This window comes from Zingiber officinale, chromosome 9A (assembly GCF_018446385.1).
Source record: "Zingiber officinale cultivar Zhangliang chromosome 9A, Zo_v1.1, whole genome shotgun sequence".
Classification (NCBI taxonomy): domain Eukaryota; kingdom Viridiplantae; phylum Streptophyta; class Magnoliopsida; order Zingiberales; family Zingiberaceae; genus Zingiber; species Zingiber officinale.
Window position 1 is genome coordinate 73,971,008 of NC_056002.1, and position 23,994 is coordinate 73,995,001.

The window sequence follows — 23,994 nt, forward strand, 5'->3', positions numbered from 1 at the left end:
ACGCATTGATGCATTTATTTCTTGTGATTGTGCTTGCTGCATTTATTTGCTGCATATTGGTTGGATGCCATGTTTGACATGCATACATGATTTCTATGCCACTCGGATTGTTCGTCCTTATACTCAGGTCCTGGTTAGTACAGTTTTTCTCCTGTTTACTTCAGTTGCATTTCATCCTTTTATATCAGGAGACTGTACGCATGATTAGTGCTAGATGTTATTTCCCTACTTTGCATATCAGTTGTACCTGCTGAGTGTTGGACTCACCCCGCCTCCATTGTTGTTATTTTTCAGGTTGATGCTGTCAGGAGAGAGTTCCAGTTGCTAGTCCCTGCAGATCTCAAAGATATTGTTGGTCTTTTGGTTTTCTTAATTAGATTATGCTAAACTTGTTTTGGTTGTTGGTATAGATATTGTATGGATTTTGTGATGTCGATGAATTTTTATTCGATATGTTTTACTACATGCCTGCCTGGACGGCAGAAGAGGTGAGTTTGTCGGATTTGTGTTTCATGGGTGTAGTGGAGTAGGGTTGGTTTCGAGTCGTAGTATTACTATTTTGTTTACTTATATATAAACTGTGTGGATGTTTGTGTGGTTGTATTTTATTATTGTTTTTATTCCAGCCGCATGTGGCTGAGGTATATGAGGATGTAGAAAAGTTTCAGATTGTCCACCGTACAGGGGAGATACTACCGAAATTTTTTCGGACAGGGACTCCTCCGGGGCATGACAGCTTATCACTGGCCCAGGCCTCTTGGATCCTTGTCCTAATCAATGACTGAGCAACTATGGTAACCAGAATACCTTGCTCTGTCTGTCTCTGCTCCTGAAGGTCCAACTCAGAGAAACCCTGAATCAAGTCCGTGACTAAAGCACAGTGGCAAGCTAAAGTCCCTCTGGACTTTCGGCTAAGTGCATCGGCAACCACATTAGCTTTGCCCGGGTGGTAGCTAATGGTACAATCATAATCCTTCAGGAACTCCATCCATATCCTCTGTCGCAGATTGAATTCCTTCTGAGCGAAAAGATATTTGAGACTCTTATGATCAGTGAGAATCTCAAATGTAATACCATATAAATGATGCTGCCAAATCTTCAAAGCAAAAATAATAGTGGCTATCTCCAAATCATGTACTGGGTAGTTCTTCTCATGCTCCTTCAACTGACGAGAGGCATATGAGACTACCCTACCGTGTTGCATCAACACAGCACCCAAACCCTGTAGAGAAGCGTCGGTGTAGAGCACAAATCCGTCCTCTCCGAAGGGCAAAACCAGTACTGGTGCCGACACTAATCTCTATTTCGGCTCCTGGAAGCTGGTCTCGCAGGCTTCTGACCACGTAAACTTCACGCCTTTTCTGGTCAGGTGTGTCAGCGGCATAGCAATGCAAGAGAAACCCTTAATGAACCATTTGTAATATCCGGTCAATCCCAAGAAACTATGGATCTCCTGAACTGATTTTGGCTTCTCCCAGCTGGTGACAACCTCGATCTTCTAGGGTCTACGGAGATATCTCGGCTAGAAACCACGTGTCCCAGAAAACCGATTGAGGATAGCCTGAAAGAACACTTGCTGAACTTTGTATATAGACGATGTTGTCAAAGAGTCTCCAAGACTATGCGAAGATGCTCCTCCTCAAAACATGAGTAGATCAGAATGTCGTCGATGAAAATGATAACAAAATGATCTAGATACTCCAGAAAGATGTGGTTCATCAAATCTATAAACACCTCTAGAGCATTGGTAAGCCCAAATGACATTACCAAGAACTCATAATATCTATATCTGGTGTGGAATGCTGCCTTTTGAATATCAGAATATTTAACTCTCAACTGATGATATCCGGATCGCAGGTCAATCTTAGAATACACTGATGTACCTCTGAGCTGATCAAACAAATCTTTCATCCTTAGTAAGGGATACTTATTTCAGACGGTCACGACATTCAGCTGTCTATAATCGATACATAATCTCAGAGTACCATCCTTTTTCTTGACGAATAATATCGGAGAATCCCATGGAGATACACTAGGGTGAATAAATCTCCTGTCCAATAACTCCTGGAGTTGGGCCTTTAGCTTGTGCAACTCTTTCGGTGTCATACGGTAAGGTGCTTTCGATGCTGGCGTGGTCCTTGGAATTAGCTCAATAGCAAACTCCACTTGCCTTCAGGGAGGCAAGCCTGGTAGCTCATCTGGAAATACATCCGGATACTCTCGAACCATTGGAATGTATGAGAACTGAGATCTACTGTTGTCATTAGCATTAATTAACGACAATAGAAATCCCTGACAGTCATGTGATAGTAGCTTCTGAGCTTGAATCGCAGAAATGGTTGATATACCGTCATCCCTGATACCAGTGAAATCCCATAAGGGTTAGTTCGGAGGTCAGAATGTGACCAACCTCGTCTGGCAATCAACCGTGGCATGATATGCAGATAGCCAATCCATGCCAAGGATAATGTTAAACTCAACCATTTCCAGTACCAATAAATCTACAGTGAGTATATGGTTGCCGAAGTCCAATGGACATCCACTGACCTCCTGAGTAACGTCTAATGTATCACCGGACGGTAAGGAGATGATCATTCACTGTAGTCTAAGAATAGGTAGTCTACCAATCTCCCTTATAAATACCCGAGAAATAAACGAATGTGAACTCAGTATCAATTAGCATATCAGCAGAAAATGCATATAGTAAAATCGTACCACGAAAAATGGATCCGCCGGCCCGCTGTGCATCCTCTCTGGTAACCGCGTGAATTCATCCAGCCTCTGGTGGGGGTGGAGGTGGTAGCACTGCTAGAGGTTGCTACGCCTAAGCCGGAGTCTGAGCCTACCACTGAGGCAGTGCTGGATACTGAGCCAGAACTAGATTTGAGGGTTGCGACTGATACTGGGCCGGTGGCTGGGGTTGCGACTGGTACTGAACTGGTGGCTGGGGTTGCGATTGATACTGAACTAGTGACTGTGGATGGAGCTGATACTGGGCTAGTGGTTGAGGCTGTGACTAATACTGAACTAGTGACTATGTCTGGAGCTGATACTGGGCTAGTGGTTGAGCCTGCGACTGATACTGAGGTCCCGAGACAGAACCCTGCGATGCCGTGTAAGCATTGGAATGCTCCTGTCCGTGCATGCCATATGCAGCTACTGCCGGAGGGGTTGTCCTCTTCGGACGATGCGAAGATTGGACTTTCTACCCCCCTTGATGTGTCCTTGTCTAACTAAACTATCCTCCCTGAACAGAAACTCTGGAAGCCACATGCTGAGCTTTCAATGAATAATCTCGGCTCATGTGCCCAAGTAGTTTGCAATAATAGCAAACTAACTATCCCAGGGAGCAGGCTGAGGTGATGTAATCTCTGGATCCACATCGGGTGCAGTGCATGTCACTGGAGGACTGTTTCTGGTTCTGCTGAGAAGACCAAAAACGTCCTAAAGAAGTCCGCCTTGACTTCTGAGGCCTGGCCAAATGTCCCAAAAGTACCCTGACCCGACTGACTGTGACCACTCTGCTGCTATCCGGTAGCCTGTGGCTGCTGGATCTGTCCTGAAGTCCTATATGTTTACTTCCTTTTCTTGTTCGCATTCGCTCTCTGCTGAGTCGCCTCAATCATAAGAGCTCTATCCAACGCCTCTAAATAAGATGAGTTACCAAAACCCACAATATTTACTTGAAGATGTCCATCTAGTCCCTGGACAAACTAAAGCGTACGAGACCTATCCTCAGTAACTAACTCTAGACAAAATCTGGCCAACCGATTAAATTCGACATTGTATTCTGTCACCGTGCAGTTGTTCTGCAGAAGACTCAGAAAATCCTATCGATGTGTCATCTGATATAACCGTGGAAAGTACTAGCTCTCAAAAGCCTCTCTAAATTTTGCCCAAGTGATGTGCTACTCGCCTATAATCGAGCGCTACGTATCTCACCAGATGTCGACCTCGTCCCGTAAATGGTAAGCAGCCGACTCTACCTTCTCCCACTCAGAACAAGCCATATAGAAGAAAGTCTGCTCCAAAGTCTCTATCCAAGACTGAGCTACGCTAGGATCAGTCTCCTCCCGGAATAGTGTGAATCTGCACTTCATCGACTCTGCCAAAGCTGGGATCCGAGCTCGTGCCACAACCATATCAGTGGAGTGAGTAGGGATCACCATGGGAACTAGAGAAACCACTAGAGCTGGTTCTACAAGTGGTACCGCTGGATAGGCCGAGGGAGGTACCCCTAGTGCTGCTACATAAGCCGGGGCAGGTACCGCTGGTGGCACTGTAGGGTCAATATATGCAGGAGCGGTTGGAGGTACGGTAGGTGGTGGTACCAGATAAGGAACAACTGGTACTGCTGGTGCAGGTGCCAAGTATGCAGTAGGCACAGGTGTAACTGGTACTGCAGGTGCCGAATACGCCGTAGCAGGCACAGGTGGCTGTGGTGTCGAGAACGTAGTAGTAGGCACTGCTGGTGGAGGGGCCGAGTATGTCGCAGATGGTACTGCTGGTGGTACAGTGGATAGTGGAGGTGTGGGTAACTTTAGAGAAAGAACCGTCAGGATCCGAGAGCCCGACGTGCCCGTAGTACCATGAGGAGTCTGTCCCTGACTGACAGGCTCAATCCCAGCAGACCTCTCTGGCGACTCTGTCGCCAGAGATTCCAACGCCCTCTTGCGTGGCCATCCTGCACCACGTCTTGGCATGGGAACACGTGTACTTCGCCTCATATCTGTTTAAATTTATTACCCCGATATAAGTACAAGTAAAATTATAACTATAATCATCATACCTATTTACCGTCTGGAGATGTTCCGTCGCTGCCAAGTCCCCAAATATAACCTTGTCTAAAAAATCACCTCGGAATTCCGAACATGAAAATCAACGAAATCCGTATAAATTTGAAAATACCCAGATTGACTCACAAAACCTTGCTCTCATACCAAATAAATTGTCACACCCCGAGGAAGTCCATGCCAAAAGAAATTTTGGCAGCATCTCCCCTGTTCCGGTGACAATTTGAATCCTCAATGCCATACAACATCCTCAGCCATCACGACCGGAATATATACACAAAAAAACAAACATTCCACGCAGTTATATACTCAGCCTACCCGGCTGGAACAAAATATCATAAAATAAACAACATTCTACGTAGTTTAAAATAGTACAGCCTCTGACTCACTTTAAAATATAAAAAGAAATTGAAAACAACATCGGAAACTTATCTCTTCTACCTACCGACAGGCGTGTAGCTAAACATACCAAATAAAAAATCCACTGAGCAAGTAAAAGTTCAACCTTTACAATGCCTTAAGACAAAACACACAAAAACCAGAGTGCAAAACTAGTACAAGTATAAAACATAGCTCTAAGCAAATAAACAGAAAACCAAAAGACCAAAGCAAAAATTCTTATGGCAAGGGGACTAGCAACTGGAACCTCCTGACGGCTTTAACCTGAAATAAGAATAATCAACGGGGGTGAGTTCAAGAACTCAGCGGATACCAGATAGCCATGCATAATAAGATATGACTAACAGTAATAATTATGCGGTACAGTTTCTTGAACAAAAGAAGGAAATGTAGACTGAAAATACTGAAGAAACTATACTCACCAGAACCTCCTATCCGGAAATAAGGATCGTCAGACCAGATACAAAATGTCACCTGTATGCATGTCATTCATATGTAACCACCAAAATGCATCATACATAATGCAGTAAGCACAAACAATAAATGTAATCCATGCAAATGATGCAAAAATGACATGTATCACCCCTGACGCCAGTTAGCCATCTCACACGCGATGGTGAGACCGAGTGGGTAGGGCTATGACAATTGTGCACTCTGCCATCACTACTTTTAAGTGACCGAGTGGACAGGATACTGTCAGAGTATACCTATCCTCCAACCCTAAATAGAGTAGGGGAGTTCAATGCTCTCATCTCCCTGTATCATAGTCAAGCGGAGGGATCCTTGCCCGCTACATGCTGCAGTCATCACTACCTATGAGCAGACCAGCAGAGCCCTGACAGAGCAAACTGCACACACCCTACCTGATGTACCACTAACCCATGAGTGGTTGTATGTGTAGATCATGTAACTGGCGATGTGCTCAATAATAATGGAGCCGACAATCGCTTAGCATGCAATCATGTAAGATGGTATATGACACTAGACATGTAGACACTGACAGTATACACCTCCATATAAAATGCACCAAAAAGGAAATAAATCATACCCTGATCTAGGAATCATAAATTTATGTACACAAATCAGATATGACAAATAACAAGTCTACTACACTATAGGTCAATGTATGTCACTATTTCTAAGAATAGGAGTGCACGTGGCAACAATCAAGATGATATAAGCATGAATGTATAACAGATAAGAATATAGGCATACTACAAGGACCAAATAGTGACATACCAAAGCAAATGCAAACATAATCATTGCTACTAGCTATATACTATTTTGCATATCTAAAATGACTATATCAGAGAGAAAAGTCAGAAGTACCCGCCTCAAAAAGAAGATCGTATCCAGAAATCCTACGTCGAGACACCCGTCTCGAATCAAAGTCCTGTAATACATGATATATATTTTAGCTAATCATATAAACAACAACTAGCCAAATTCAGAACCCAGATTAAATAGGGAAAACCCCAATTGAAATAATTAACCTAACTCATTATTCTAATTAGTTTTAACTCAATCCATGATTCTTTCACATCAACCCTACTTATGACTTAATCAATTTAATTATGGCAATCCTCTACGATCAATACGCACTTAATTCATCCACACTATCAATTGGGTAATAACTCCATCGCTAACACAATTGAGCATTAGATCTAATTCTATGATACACACCTTAAATCTGAAATAAAATCCAATTACCAAATCATTACCTCTTCTTTTGCGGTGATCGATGGTGGCACAACTCGAACCAGCCACTAGTAGAGCCAACAACTAGTTGTCGACGGTGAGGTGGCCGGAACTTGTTACGCACCACAAGTGTACGGTTACGTCGTCAATAATAATAAAAGATATCGTATCCACGGGGACTAGTTATAAGCACTAAAGATGTCTCAAAGCGAATTAGCTAAACAAATAATTAAAAGATCATTTACAACTAAGATCAGAGGTAAGGGTTAAATGCAGAAATTTAGTTTTATAAAGATTCTAGGAGCCTTGGTTTCTTTGTGACAATCATTGATGTAATGTAATCTACCAAATCTTGCCCTCAATTGCAATGTATTCGTAAGAAGTCACCGGTTGTTTTCTACAGAAAATATCGATTAAGGACTCATATCTAAACCCTAAGCAATCAAAGAGTTATGAATCCCTATGAGGTCCGTTAACGGGGCATCCCTATCATGACGCCCCTCGGTCATACGATATAGAAATGCATCCCTAATCAATTCACATTAAGATATAGAATTAAGAACATCAATCCGTCCTACTTCTTTGCAAGTTCTTGTTTCACCCCTAAAGGTAATCCCCTAAAAGGTCCATTAGCGGGGCAGCCCTGTCACGACGCCCCTCGATCATACGATTTAGTGAACTCCTCTACAAGATTCCACAAGAGATATAAACAACCAACCAAGAATGGGAATTAGGCACAAAACACAACAATCCAATACAAGATTGATTGATACAAAACATAGCAATATCCTTGAATCAAGAAGATGGCAAATCCATTGAATCTTACATCAAATTACATCACAAATACTCCCTCCTTCCTATAACAAGAAATCTACTCCATAAAGAATGGGGAAATGATCAAAGACAAGAAAATCTAAGACATTCCAATCCAAGAACAAGAGAATATAAAGGAATGCTTATCTCGTTACGATGAGTGATCTTCGGAACCAATCCTCCGCTCTTGGAGTCGAATCTTGGACAGAAATCCCTCCTTGAATGGATGGAAATCACCCCAAGAACAGATCTCCCCAAAGGGAGAGCCTCTCCTTTTTCAAAAGGGAAGAAGCTCTATATAAAGAGGGAGGTAATTAGGCGCCACATGACCCAGGGCATGGCCGTGTAAGATCCACACGGCCAGGGCAACCCTCCTCCCAGCTAGGGTCACACGACCATGTGATGGGCACACGGCCATGCCATGTACTGCCTCTACTTGCTTGCACTGCCGTGTGAAACCACACGGCCTGGCCATTTCTTCTCTCTGAAAGTGTTGCTCGGTCGTGTGGCACACACGGCTATGCCAATTTCTGGCTCTGGAAAGGCTGCACGGCCGTGTGAAACCACACGGCTAGGGCAATCTTGGTCATTGGAAGGGCTACACGACCGTGTAATTTTACACGATCGTGCACTGGCTGGCTGGAGCAGGATGGCACGACTGTGCAACTTCACACGACCAGTACACTCCCCTTTTCTTCTACTGCTACACTGTCCCTCATCACCACACGATTGGGTGCATTCCCATTTGCAAGGTCATGTGGCACTCATTGCCAAGGTCGTTCTTCTCCGTTTGGTTGTAGAATCATCCACGGACATCAATTCTTTTCCAAATTCAACTTCTGAAAGCATAAAATGCACAAGAGTAGATCTCCAAACAAAGAAAAGTATTTATGCTAAAAACAAAGCAAGAAGCATGAAAGTCCATAGACAAAGCATGTATAAAACATAAGAATGTGCATCAAAACATGCTAAACAAGTGTATAAAATCTACGCACATCATAACCAAATGAAATCGCTGATCCTCCAAGACAATAACCCTAAATCATCATCATGTGAGGATCATGTTCGGCAATCACATGGAGTAGGACAAGAGATGGAGATGCTCACTTTGCTAGCTGCATAGCAGGCGATTTGACGAACAGTGGTGGCAGGAAGGTGGCAATTGGTTGGGGCCGTGGCCTTCTCCAGTGAAGAGGGAATTGAGCTGAATGCTAGGGCACAACGATGAGTAGGAGAGAATCAGGCTGAAAGCTAGGGCACAGCGATGAATAGGAGAGAATTGGCTGCCGGTGTTAGGGCACAGATCCTCTCCTTGGCCGAAGATGAGTCCGAGGAAGGATGGAAGAAGCTTGGCCGACAATGGTTCGGTGGATAGGGCACGGAAGGACGCTGGCTTCGACGTCGCGGGAGCAAAATCGGAAGAGAAGGAATGGTTGTCAGCGTCGCAAGGGAGGAGTCAGCGGCACTCGAGCGGACGAGAGGAAGAGAAGCGGCGTCGGTGAAGAGGTGGTCGGGCGTTGCTCAACGTCACGAGAGAGAGGGGAGGAGACGGTGCAGGATTAGGGCACGAGAGAAACAAAGGAAAAGATAAAATGAAAGGAAAATAAAATAAAGAAATTAAACATTTCCTCGTTAAAATAGGGTAGCTTAAATCAGCTTTCCCCTGGCCCAATAATTTATCCCCTTAACATACATCATACGAGCTCCGATTAAATCTCAAAAAAATTTTAAAAATTTCTAAAAATTCCATTAAGGTTATTCGCCTATTAAATCTTATTATTAAATGTTTATTTGGGGTACCGTATTTTACATACTGTATAAGTTTGAGTGTTGGCCTTGTTTTAGAATCTCTTTACACCTTACTTAATTTTGATGGTAGATAACTCTAAAAATAGTCATAATTTATAGAATTGGACTAGCACTTGCGTTTCTAAGGTGAGCTCTTAATTATATTTTGGTTACTGGATGATCTCAAATCGTAACAAATTCTTGGAAAAATCAAAGTCCCTATATTTACATTTATATATTTACATTTATGCTAGTGCTACACCTTTAAAGCATAAAATAAATCATATGAATAAGGGTTAGAAAATAGTTGTCATGAGTGAAAACTAATAATTTATCCCTTTGAGACCAAGTTAAGTTACTAGAGAAATAAATATTATGTTTATCTTGATTCTAAGTAGTCTTTGAGACCTTATGTAGTTTTAGAGATATAAACCGTACGTGTGGCATGTAAGTGCCTATTGCCAGAAGTATAAGGAACAAATTTTTTGATTATTTGACTAGACTTAGGGATTGAAACTTGAAAAACTTAAACCACTATTACACTGAGCACGGAAAACTATTTCTTAGGCCATAGTTAAACAATGTTTGTATCTTACTCACCAATGAAATCATTTGATAGGATTAGATAGACTTGCTAAATATTATCATGTATTATATAGCCACTGGAGTTTAGATTACAATTTTTGCTTGAGGATAAGCAATGATTTTAGTCTGGGGGTGTAATGTACATAGCTTATATATATTTCTAGGCATTCTTTGACACATATTTACTTATATTTTATAAGTATAATCTATGTTTATTGCATCCCATTTCATTGTTATATCATACTTCTATTCTATTTTGCTCGGATATCTGCTCTTTGCATATTTTTATTGATGGCACACCATTTAGAGCGAAAATGAAGCAAAGTCACACATTTAATCAACTTAAAAATTTAACAACTTGGTTGTGCCCCCTAGCATGGCCTTGTGTTCTCTCCCATGGCAAAGAAGGGGTAGGTTGTGCCTGAAGGTACAACCATGCCTCCTACCATAGGTTATTCCAGGGGCGAAAGTGTGAAATCACAGTCATGCCCCCTTCCAAAGCTGATTCAAGGTTCAATCGTGCCAATTGGTATAATTGTGCCCCTTCACCCAAGGCCATCCACTCCACGGTCATGCCTCTAGGCACAACCATGTGGCGAAAAACATAAGGGGGCATGTCGTGTGAAAACAAGGCTATGTTGAATCTAGACATATTGCAGACTAATTTTGAAATGGCCATAACTTTACACTCGGTTGGAGTTACAGACTATTCCAAGTACCAAATTGTAGCTAATTTCAAGCTATACAACTTTGCTTAGGTTAAATAGAGATAAAACATAGTATAACCATGCTAAAAGGCATGGTCGTGCCTCCCATCCATGGTCATATCACACTCTCTGCCTAAACTGTAGACTAAAATTTGAACTATCATAACTTTCGACTTAGTTGGAGCCATGGCTCGATCCAAATATCAAAATATATATAATTTCAAGGAATACAACTTTGGTTCAGGGTGAAATATAAGGAAATTAGGTTTAAGTGGTTAAAAACTTATTTTGATGGAGCCCTTTAAACCTAGTAGATTTGGACAATTTGGAGGAAGTATAAAAGGGTCAAAACTCATTCTTTAACTCATATTGGGTATGGGACTTCGTGCCTCTCCTTAAGGAAGGGTTATTCCCTTGGAGGGAAACCTTATAACTTCTATCTTCGTTGATCCATACTATCCGTCCACCTCCGAAGCAAGGATTGCAAGCATAAAGATCGGCGACACATAAATAAGCATTCCTCTCTTCTTTATCTTTTATTTTGGATTGTAGGATACTTAATTGCTTGTCTCTTATTTGTAAATTCTTTGCAATGGACTAGTTCTCCAGATTTAGGATGTAAGAAGTAGTTGTGATGTGATGCAATGTATGAACTATGTATTTAGATATTTTCTTATTCAATGAAGTGTTTATGTCATGTTCTATGTGTTTTATGCCTTGTAAGTGTTTGATGAAATGTGTGAATGGTGTAAGCATAGTGATGTGAGGGATTAATTATCATATAGAGGGGGGGGGGGGTTCTTTGGATTTGTATGACTAGGGTGCCTAGTGACAAAGGGTAACCCTTTAACCGGACTTTCTAGAGTATCACTTTGAATTAGGGTTTAATCCTCTGCAAGGGATTAGCTGATTATAGCTTAATGGGTTTTCAACAACTCCATGCTGAAGTGATTCATGTAATCTAGACCGTATGTTTGAGGGTTCCCTTAGTGAAAAAGGATAACTCTTTAACCGGACCTTCTACATTACCTTCTTTACTTAGTTGCACTGAATGTGAATGGAGAGAACACTCCGGTGAGATCGTCCTGGGATTGTACGGTAACTTTATTAGAATCCCTACATGAATGTAAGTATGGAGTTTGGTAGATGAACAATGCATATGGACATCAAATAGCATCATAATTAAACCAAAATCCTAGCATCTCTCACCCCCAAATCTAACTTCACCTTCACTCACTTATGCACCCTCTCTCTTTACTCTCTTTCCCTCTCTCACTCTCTTACTCTCAACCTTCTCTCCCTCTCTTCAATCTCTCTCGTTAGTTTGCAAGCGCCAAGGATAACTTTCGATCATCTAGATAACTTACTTTTGCTACATCTCTAGTGCTTAATCAACATTCCCTATAGATTTGGCAATCTTTTATATTACTGATGATGTTTTCGTACACTTGTGGATTCATAACAGTTCTACAGAGCAATATCACCAAGTTTTGTAGATCAATACTACTAAGTTCCATCGAGTAGTATGGTTAAGTTCCTTCCAACAATTGGGTCTAGTTCTGTAGAGCAATATTACTATGTTCTATAGAACAATATCACCAAGATTTTTCGAGCAATATGGTTAAGTTTCTCCCAGCAATTGGATTAGTTGTGCTTAGCAATATCACCAAGTTTCGTAGAGAAATATTACAAAGTTCCATTGAGCAATATGGTTAAGTTCCTCCTAGAAATTGGTTTAAGTTTCGCAAAGCAATATCACCAAGTTCCACAGAGTGATACTACTAAGTTCGCAAAGCAATATCATCAAGTTCTGTAGAGCAATATTACCGAGTTATGCAGAGCAATACCATCAATCTCCGTCAAGCAATATGGTTAAAGCTCCTCCGAGCAATATAGATAAGCTCTTTCGAGCAATATAATTAAGCTCTTTTGAGTAATATGGTTGGATCTCTTTGAAGTAGTATAAACTGGGTTTATCAGGCATCAAAAGTATTACACAATAATCCTTGAAGAAACCTTTTGTCGAGCATTAAGGATATCTCCACTTGGTAAAATGAATCTTTTACTGTGTATCAAGTGTTAGGAAGCTTCTGGTTATTAACATGTGGAGATTGATGAATGGAGAAACAACTAATGAGTGTTAGAAGAGGTTTTCTTGATTCCTTCTTCATAATACGTGATGATTAGTGAATAGAGGGGGAAATAGTGGATGTCAGAGGTAGTTCCCTTGATGTCTTTCTCATCTTATGTGGAAATCAAGGAGTGTAGGAAGGATAACAGATTGTCAAAAATCTCATCTTCTCTTACTTAGGTAGGAAGAAGTAGAAAGGTGTGAAAGCCAATGATGTGGAGATTCCCTTCAAATATCTATACAAGCAACGGAAGAGGTAAAGTACAAAGAGCTTGGTTCTCTTATTCTTGCAAGCGGAGGCGACTCCTTTCCATTAGCTTTTTCTCCATCTTCTTTCTCTTTAGTCTTCTTCCTTCTATGATCAATTACTGATTTGAGCATCGGAGGTACCGTGCCGACAAACTGGCCCTAACTCTAATTAGTGTTACATATCAGGGTACTTGGATCTCACCCAATGGAAAACCGATCTTGCTTTCTAGAGAGGAGGAGTATGAGTGAGTAGAAAAAGAGACCGTCAATATTCTTGTTCGCTCCATTATGTCACATCAATTAATATTATAGTTTTCTCGAAGTGAAGATTGTATCTTTAGCTTTCTACTTTGATGCATCAGTGGGATTGTATATCATGTTGAAAGCGCTCCACGGCCTCGGAGCCCTTCTTCTCGGCCAAGGTGACACGGTCGTGCCCTGCGCCAGCAGGGAATGCCTTACACGGTCGTGTGGCACACACGGTCATGCCAAATTTCGGCCTTGGCAAGGCTACACGGTCGGTCATCACCACACGACCATGTCATGTTCCTTCTCGGGTAAGGCTACACGGTCGGTCATCACCACACGGCCTTGCCTTGCTCCTTCACGGGTAGGGCTACACGGTCGATCAGGGCCACATGGCCTTCCACCCTTCCGCCACACACACATCAAGCATTGATCCTGCAGCTTTCCAGTAAGAAAGTACCTTCTCATAATTTTTATGCATGTTATTTTTGTTATGATTAGCAAGAACTGTTTGTTAAGATTAAGCATGCTTATAGATGAAAGTATTAAGGGCAGCAAGTAAGAATGATGATGGACTGACGTATCTCTCACTGGTTGGTTATGAATATATAGATGGTCAGAGGGCGGCCGACTAGACAGCCGAGAGTTAATGAACCTCAACCAGAGACAAATGAGTCTGCACCACCGTCTAACCTTTTAGAAGTAGTAACTCAGCTATAGAGACAATTGGCAGAACAACAGCAAGTTATCGCTGTTAGAGTTTATACTAAAAGCCTAGCTTTTTGTAAACATTTATTTTTGAAATAAAAAATCATATTGGTCAAATGTCTACATTTATATGCTAAGTGTAGTTGTTTAATTAATTTATATTGTAGATAATATGGTGTGTGGTGTCACACACAGAAGATCATGTTATCAATTCCTTATAAATTATAAATAGGAACTCATAACTAGGATGGAAAGGAACAAATCATTGGAATAGTTATAGTGTAATTTGATATCAGTTTATCTTAACTATAAAATTACACTAGTACACTCTGAGTGTATTGAGCAGGACCATTTAAGGTAAGTTCTTTTTATACTGACTACATAAAATAACAAGACCTTTGTTATTATGGAAATGTGTGCTCTTAATCCTAATATAATAACAAGCACATATATCTAGTATTTATTTCATTGACTTATCAAAGGGTGTGATTTAGTTCGATGAATCAATATGCCCGAAAAGTTTGGAAATGATATTATTTATAGTGTGTGTTGTTGATTATAGAAGGAAACAGTGTCCTAGTAATCTAGGTTGATAATGTCCCCAAGAGGAGCTCATAAGGATTGTCATGTAAATCCTGCAGATTGACTTAGTCCGACATGACGATAAGGTTGAGTGGTACTACTCTTGGAGCTAGATATTAATTAAGTGAGTTTTCAGTAACTCATTTAATTAGTGGGCATTCTATATCTTAAACACAGGGAGACTAACACACTCATGATAAGAGAGAGTCCAAAATGTAATTTGGGATTGGTCCGGTAATTCAATAATAATTCTTTAGTGGTATGAATTATTATTGATGAAATTAAGTTGGGTGTTCGGGGCGAACACGGGAAGCTTAATTTCATCGGGAGACCAAAACCAATTCCTCCTCTCAGCCCCTATCGTAGCCTCTTATTTATAAACTATTATACTCACCCATACTCACCTTCTTACCCACCTTAAGGCGGTCGACCAAGCCTAGCTTAGAGCCTAAGGTAGGGCCGACCAAACCAAGGTGAGTTGGTTTCATTAGGTGGTCGGTCCTAGCTTAAACCCAAGATTAGGTGGTCGGCCACAATAAATTAAAACGTTTTTATTTTTTTTAAATATTTCTTATGTGGAAGCCATGGTTTTAAAAGAGAGTTTAAAATTTAAATCTTTCCTTTTATAGTTTTCTACAAAAGATTAAGTGAAAGGTTTGATATCTTTCCTAATTTATAGTTAAAAGGAAGATTTTAATTTTTGATAAAACTTTCCTTTTTTGTAACCATCCTCGTGATTTAAAAGAGAGTTTTAAAATTAAATCTTTCCTTTTATAGTTTCTACAAAAGATTAAGAAAAGATTTGATATATTTCCTTATTTATAGATTGAAAGGAAGATTTTAATTTTAGAGAAAACTTTTCTTTTTGTTAATCATCCACATGTTTTAATAGAAAGATTTTAATTTATAAAAGTTTCCTTTTATGACCATCCAAGAAGAGAATTTTAAGAGAGAAATTTTTATTTTTAAAATTTCCAGAAATAAATTAGGAAATTTTAATTTTGTGTTTAAAACTTTCCTTGTTTGGAGAGATTAAGGTGGCCGGCCATATAATTTTATTAAACTTTCCTTTCATTGGTAAAGAGAATAAGGAAGTTTTAATAAAACTTTCCTTATTTTCCAAGACCAAGGAATATAAAAGAGAGGGTAGAGGTGTCTCGCCTCATAACAATATCTCTTCTATTATTCCTCTCTTCCTTGGTTGGTGGTCAGCCCCTCTCTTCCTCTCCCTCTCCTATTCTTCTTCCTTGGCCGGCGGCATCTTCATCTCAAGGAGTTTGGTTGGTGGCCAGATCTTGCTAAAGGAAGAAGGAGAGATAGGAGGTTTTGTTTCTTAGCATCCCTTGGAGCTTGGTGGTGGTCGAACCTCATCTTCTCTTGGAGTTCTTGTGTTGGCCGAAACTTGCTTGGAGAAGAAGGAAGCTTGGGTGGCTCTCGTCTCGATAGATCATCGCTCACACGGCGTCCGAGATAAGAAGAGGAATACAATAGAAGATCAAGAGGTTGTTGCTTACAAAGAAAGGTATAACTAGTAATTTTATTCCGCATCATACTAGTTTTCTTTGTATAGATTTTGAAATACCAAACACAAGAGGCTAGTGATTCTAGGTTTCGAATTTGTGATTCGAGTTTGTGTTTCTTTTGTTTTTTCAAACTTGTGATTCGATTGTTCTTTTTGGTTAAACCTAGGGTTACTATAAGGAAATTAAATATTAAATTTCGTTGAAAGGCTTTGTCTAGGAAATGGTGGATGCTCCCATACCCAAAGAAGGCCTAGTGCCTCGCCATGTTTAACCTGGAAGCTGATCTCTGAAATTAATATTTAATTGAATTTGTAACATGGGTGGTTTTGGATCAATAATGTTAAGTATCGTTTGCGATCCAAATCTAAACCTCTAAGAATAGATAAGTTAAATTTGGAATCAACAATGTTAAGTTCCGTTTGCAATTCCTAATTTAATTTCTAAAGAACACAATAAGTTGTTAGGAATGGTTCGGGACTTGTACAAAATTTTGTACAAGGGAACTGGTATGATATTCCGAGTATCAACCAGCAATTGGTATCAGAGCTAGGGTTTGCCTCTGTGTGTTTGGTTTTTAGTTTAATTATGCACATGTCATACATATTTTAGGCAAGATAATAGTAGGATATGCTAACTCTTTGGTTGCAGGCTCTAACTATTATGGCTTAATGTGATTGTGTGTGATTGGACCCTTGGACATGTCAAGGGCATTTATGTGTGTGCATGATTGTATGTATTAAATACAGCAGGAGTTGTATTAGTTTTAGGATTTTGCATTTTTTGTTTCTATCTAGATTACATGTACATTCCCTTGTGGAATATAGGATCGATAAATGTAAAATTCTATTATTGTCACGGATCGTATCCTTGTGAGGCGTGGTACTATTTGAGGACCAGAGGTGCAGCGGAATAAGAAGAAAGATGGATTCAGCGACTGGACCCAATTGCGGTGGCTAAAGATGGCAGCAGTTAGGGTTGGCAACACACGGAGGACAGTGATGGAAAAGGCCATAATAGTTGAAAAATTATTTTTCCATATTTGTTGCTATATTTGCTGTGATGTGTGCTTGCATAGTTAAAATTCCTCACCTTAAATAACTAAGTGGGGGAGGTATTAGTAAATAAATTTCACGGTCTCCATTACTGGTTTGTAAGTGATGCAACAAACACTACAACAAAAACCCTCATAGACATCGGTTTTCCACCGATGTCTATTACATTTTCGACCGATGTCTATGAAGGCGATGTAAAAGGCCTACTATTTTAGACATCGAGTTAAAACCGATGTAGTATCACTTAACGACGTCGGGAGTAAAACCGATGTAATATTATATGTTAATAACACCAGTTTTGGCAGCGGTATACGACCGATGTAATATTAGTTAATGACACCGGTTTTACAACGGTGAAAAACCGATGTAATATCAGTATTTTTTAACGACACAAATTCAATTTTCAAAACAGTGAAAAATCGACAGTATCCAAGAAAATACACAAATATTCACAAATTACACAAATATTCTTCATTCAACAGTATCCATAAAATACACAAATATTCACAAATTACATAAATATTCTTTTTACAACAGTATCCATAAAATACACAAACATTCTTTTTACATCAAAAGCTAATAGATATTGTACACATCAAGGTAGAACATCGTGAGTCAAAAATCAAGCTGAGGCTACATTAAATTATGAGAATCAAAATCTGTTCAACTTGCTATACTGCTCCATTCTTCTTGCGCCTTTCATTTCCCTAATCTCGCCACTTTTCACCTTCAAATGCCTAGTTTTCTGAGTCAAAACATCCACTGTTCTAATCTGTCAAAAAAAAAGTATCATTTGGTCTACTTAACTACAACAAAGAACAAAAATAGAAGAATTATACATGCTGCAGAAGTCCTAGAATATCACCATTAGAAAGAAATTGACATGGGACAATATACGCAATTTACATTCCATGCAAATGCATGCATCATCCAAAGTTTTCAAAAATCAAATACCTTTCCTACTCAAATGTAATCTAGCATGCATTCAACCCACTCGAACCGCACTTCATCAATTTCAACTCTAGAGTACTTGAGATTTGTAAACTGTAAAAACACATAAATAATATATTAGTAAACCATGACCAAAAATCATAGTTGAAAAAGTAGTAAGAGCACCAGGTAACAAGATGACTAATTTGAATGCTTAAAAAGAGACACATTCATCATTTATCTCAACCACATCATATAGTGATAGATCTATCATTCCTGGGAATTTTAAGAATGCAACAATAAAGCTCTATGTTTGTCATTGAAAGCAAAATAAAATTCTCCCTACACTAATAGGATACCTCAACAAATGTGAGCAACTACATAAATATCGAGCCAGATAAAACACAACAACATTACCATATAAAAGATATTCATCAATTCACAAGACTTCTTTACATAAAGAACTGTTGAATATCCAAATCTAAGAAGTGATCTGCCTCAAAATAGTTAACTAGATCGAAATGATATTACAAGTATTACACTAAATTTGTATATAATAAGAAAAGCATCAAATCTTAATGCAGGTATTACACTGTTGCTCACTATGTAAAGAGAGAGAGAGAGAAATCTAAGAGAAGCATAGTGTAGTAATAATCATATTAAAATTTAAATCCAGAATCAATCCATCACAATCTTGGATGAAATTTTTATTCTAATTTCTTGAAGGTTGAGATGAGATCAAATAAATAAGGATGCATTTTGTTTAAATTGCATGCAAGCCTATATATAAGAGTTGATAAATAAAGAAGATCGCCAGACACTTAGACAACTTCAGGTTACAGTTGCACTCTTGTTCCAAAGGCATCTTTACTAGAACTTAGGCACCAATTGCTTGAAGAGAGTACTGATGTCAAAAAAGGGGATGTTGAATGTCAAATCACATAATCAGTAAGTGACTAGAGGTTGCAGTTGCTTGCAAATGATTTTCCCATGGAGGGTTGCTCCCATGTGTCACTGATTATAGTTATTATAGAATGATTGAATGGTTTTTTATGTTTTGATGATTTGAATGTCTTTTATTAAGTTTGAGTTGGACAAATATTTCTTATCGTGTAGTTCAGCTTGGCTCAAATTTTGGGTTTTTTTTATTAAATTTGATTGGATTTATATGTATTGTACTGATTGGATTTATATATATTGTACTAGATGGCGACAAGGAAAACAACATAATGATCCTCTATTGATGTATCATTCTGGAAGCATCAAATTTCAATCTAGAAAGAAGAGGACTATAAGAATGCCTAGAAAAAAAAGTAAAAAAACTGTTACGTTGAAGACCAATGAGATCAAAAGACCACATTCAATATCAGTGAAAAAAGAATTTTAAGGGGATCTTGGCCAAATTACTTACTCATTCTTTCCATCTTCTCAATTTGCTCTCGAATAGCCTCAGGATCCTTTTTCAAGATGCCAACCACACGGACCTTCTTCCTTTCTTTCTTGTTCTATCATAGAAAATATGTTAAGGTTAGAATAATAAATACAATCATAGGACTTAAAAGATGACTGTTTATCACAGTCCATACTACTATAAAGTCAAATGAAACAAAATGACAAAGTCGAGAGAGGACTCAACTACAGAGAAATCACATATATAGATATGTACATATAAATCTACATGCATATTAAGTAGGAATAACCATGTACGACAAGATATTAAACTCATCTGATAATGTTATAATATTAATTAATAGAAATTTGAGTCTTAGAACAAAACATGATGAGAAATTACCAACATTATTATTTGTGGTGGTTTAATGTCAGAGCAAAAAACTAGTACTTAAAATAATAAATAAAAATATATCATCAGATTTTTTTTAGTTTTTATTTCTAGAATCTTTTATGATATTTCTCTTATTTCTAGGTAAACCTCAACTCATTACATGACTATTGACACAACTTGAATAGTACACACAATAAAGACTCATTTTCAGGTCAAAAAGAAGGTCATTACCATCGAGAAGCAATGTTATTAAGAAATGGAGAATTAAAAGTATCATCAAGAAAATTGTTTCATTAATTTATAGCATCTCAAATGTAGAAATACCAATGATACCTTTCTAAGAGGATGATCATTGGGTAGGAAGCTTCCTATCGTTTTCCCATACACTTCACATGTTGAGAAGTGAATGACACGCTTGTTGTTTTCTGAGCAATACCTAACTTGCACATGCCACAATAAACTAAATCAATACCAAAGAAGAGTACAAAAAAAATCCAACTGAAAATGAACAAGCTCAGGGGTCTCAAAACTAACAACTGGGAGAGCATCAATGAAATTACTACAGATGGTGTCTAGTGGGCGGGTGTGATAATCAGCAGGAGTGCGATTGCCGCCAGATTAATCATCTACAAAGAAAACAAAAAGTTAGATTGCATATACATTAGGATCCCTTGCGATGATGACGAAAAAAAGATTCGCTCAAAAGATATCGACCAAGGAAAAGATGTTGAGAAGTAAAGCGGCAGTATAAAAATGCAGAACCGCACAGATCACACTGAAAAAAAAATGCAAGAAGAGATCCAGGGTTAGATCTGTTCCATAGGACAAGGGAACTAACCAAATCCGACATCTTGATGAGGCCCTCGAGCCTAGAGTCATGCTTGATATTGAGGCGGTGGAACTAGATCCGGCCAACCCAAGGGTGGCACGCGACTTCTTGCCCCTCCGTTGCGTCGAATAGGTGCTTGATCTTGTCGCTGCAGACGTCCACTGCCAGCACCGTGTGCAGCCTAACATAATGGATAGTATTAATTTGAGATTTTGAGAGAAAGCACACATTTCGTATAAATCACAAAGGTATTTATACGGATCAATTTGAATGCTTGATGGTTTATAGAATGCAAGCAATTTCTCCACCTCATAACCATATCAAGTATAAACCTTTGCAGCTAAAAGAAAGCATAACATAAGGATTGAAGGTAAACAAGTGAAGAAGAAGAATGAGAAGGGAACAAAGGGATGAAAAGTTTTTTCTTCCCATTTTTTGTTTGTCTCCGAAAGGAGTTATTACTTTTGAACTAATGATGTCGATCCACATGTTAAAACTTCTGCTACAATGGCTCTGAAAAGAGCAATCAAAAAAATATAATGTTTTTTAATAACGAAGTAGTTTCATAGATAATTAAGAAGAAAGCATAAACAAACTGTTTGCAAATTGTGACTAACTAGACATTTCTTCAAAAGACTCCAGCTTTTACTTCTGTATCATATTCAAAACTATCTTCCAGCAAAACTCCACAACAAAAAGAAACACTTTTATCCTTCGACTAGCCAATCCCAAAAAAAACATAACCAATGAAAGATCATGAAACAACTCCAAAAGAACAGAATTCAAATTCAGTGATCATCTTTTGACTTACTAAATGAGAGAAAAAAATCACACAAGCAGGCATCAATAGATTCGTTACAAAATTTGTCTCTGATATCCGACTAATATCACGAAGCCCAATGTGTGGTTCTAGCAACAAACTTGCAAGAATCTAAGCTTGAAGTATAATAGCAAGAATGAATGATAAGATACTGATAACAAAAAACTAAGTAAAAAAAGTTTGATCTAATGAAAGCAAACAAAAATCCACCTACCTGGAGCCTACAGACATCCTTCCTGAAACATCCAAAATGTAAAACAGTGTTAATAGTAAACCATCAACCCACCATGTAATGTAAAAAGTGACTGCAATAGGGAAGAGAACTACACTGAAAAAAAAAAGAAGAGAGACAAGTGTCAGAAAAATTTAAATGCAAGAAATCAGAAGAATGAATATGATATAACTGTACCATCCAGTCATAAATTTCTTTGACACCCAACTCTGAAGAACGGCACCACAAGCCTGTAAATAACAAGGCTAAAAGTTACATCAGGATAATTTAGACAATGAAAAAGTTAGAATTGTTAGTTATTGTTCCTGTTTATGGAGTTACAGAGCCAAGGAAATAAAGAGGGTAGAAAAAATAATTTAAAAGGATGTATTCTCCAATACAAGTCATGGGGCAGTTCAAGGTTCACATAATTATTTATGATATTTTCACTTTGTTATGTCCAAACGTTAATACCATTCTCAGTACTTAATACAAGTTTCTTCTTCTATTTAAAAAATAAAATTAAAAGAATAGTCATTATTGTACAGATGAAAATAGGTGAGTATTTTTGCAGTGAGTTAAAGGCGGTGTCAAAGTCCAATTTTTGTTACACATTTATTAATATTTTAACTTTGTTTTACACAACTTATCTTCGCAGAAGACGGTCATAAATGGTTAACGTGCAAATTGAGCTGTAACATACAAATTATATACACCCATGGCTCTGCTCTCTGTATCCTGTGATGGAGGTGTAGCTATAGAATGCGTGTCTAAGCCTACCTGAACCCCGAAATCTATTAAATTGCATACCAACATACCAACTAATAATGAAAACTATGACCTTTTGTATCGACATGGCTATAATCCCTTCCGTAGATGATCACTCTATTTCATGTACTCTGAATCGGTTAATAGTAGCATTTACTTTGCTCAAAAGTAGTTAACTTTCTCTGCCATCCAGCTAACTAGAAACTAATTGATGGAAACAAACAATAATCCTAAAAGTCAGAAAATCATTGTTAGCACCAATGCTCGATTTTTAGAGAAAAATTATGTAATAAACCATAAACTCATGAGCGAAATTGTTCTTGAAGAAATGCGAGAGGACACGCCTACTTTAGTACCAACAGTACAAGATGAAATATCACAAGAAACTGCAACACATATCACAAATGATACACAACCACAGACAGTGCCTCGTCATAGTGGGAGGGCTGTGAGGCAACTTGACCGATTCATATTTTTAGGAGAGTCTTCAGAATTGATCCCTGGTGAATATGAACCTGATCCTCGGACATATGACGAAGCACTCTAAGATAAAGATGCAGTATCTTAGCAAAGAGCGATAAATTCTGAAATAGAATCTATGTATTCTAATAAAGTCTGGGAGCTTATGAAACCATCAAATGGTGTAAAAGTCGTTGGATGCAAGTGGATCTACAAAATGAAAAGAGGGATAGATGGGAAGGTGGAAACCTTCAAAGCAAGGCTTGTTGTGAAAGGGTATACTTAGAAAGAGAGAATCGATTATGAGAAAACCTTTTCACCGGTGACCATGCTTAAGTCTATCCGGATACTCTTATCTATTGTCACTCATATAGATTATGAGGTTTGGCAAATGGATGTCAAGACAGCTTTCCTTAATGGAAGTCTTGAAGAGAACATCCATATGAAGCAACCAGATGGGTTCATTGAAAAAGGCAAAGAGCATCTAGTGTGCGAGCTAAAAAGGTTTATTTATGGACTGAAGCAAGCTTCAAGGTCTTGGAACATCCGGTTTAATGAAGTAATCCAATCATATGGATTTATTCAGTGTCCGGATGAGTCTTGTGTATACAAGAAGTGTGATAGAAACATGATGGTATTTCTTGTACTATACGTAGATGACATTTTGTTAGTTGGAAATAATATTAAAGTGTTGTCGGAAGTAAGGGTATGGTTGTCCAAGCAATTCGATATGAAGGACTTAGGAGAATGCGCACATATTCTTGGGATCAAAGTAATAAGGGATCGTAAGAAAAGGATGTTGTGCTTGTCCCAAGCTTTATATATCGATACAATTCTTGCTCATTTGAGCATGCAAGACTCCAAGAAAGGTTTTCTACCTTTTAGGCATGGAGTAGCTTTATCTAAAGAGATGTATCCGA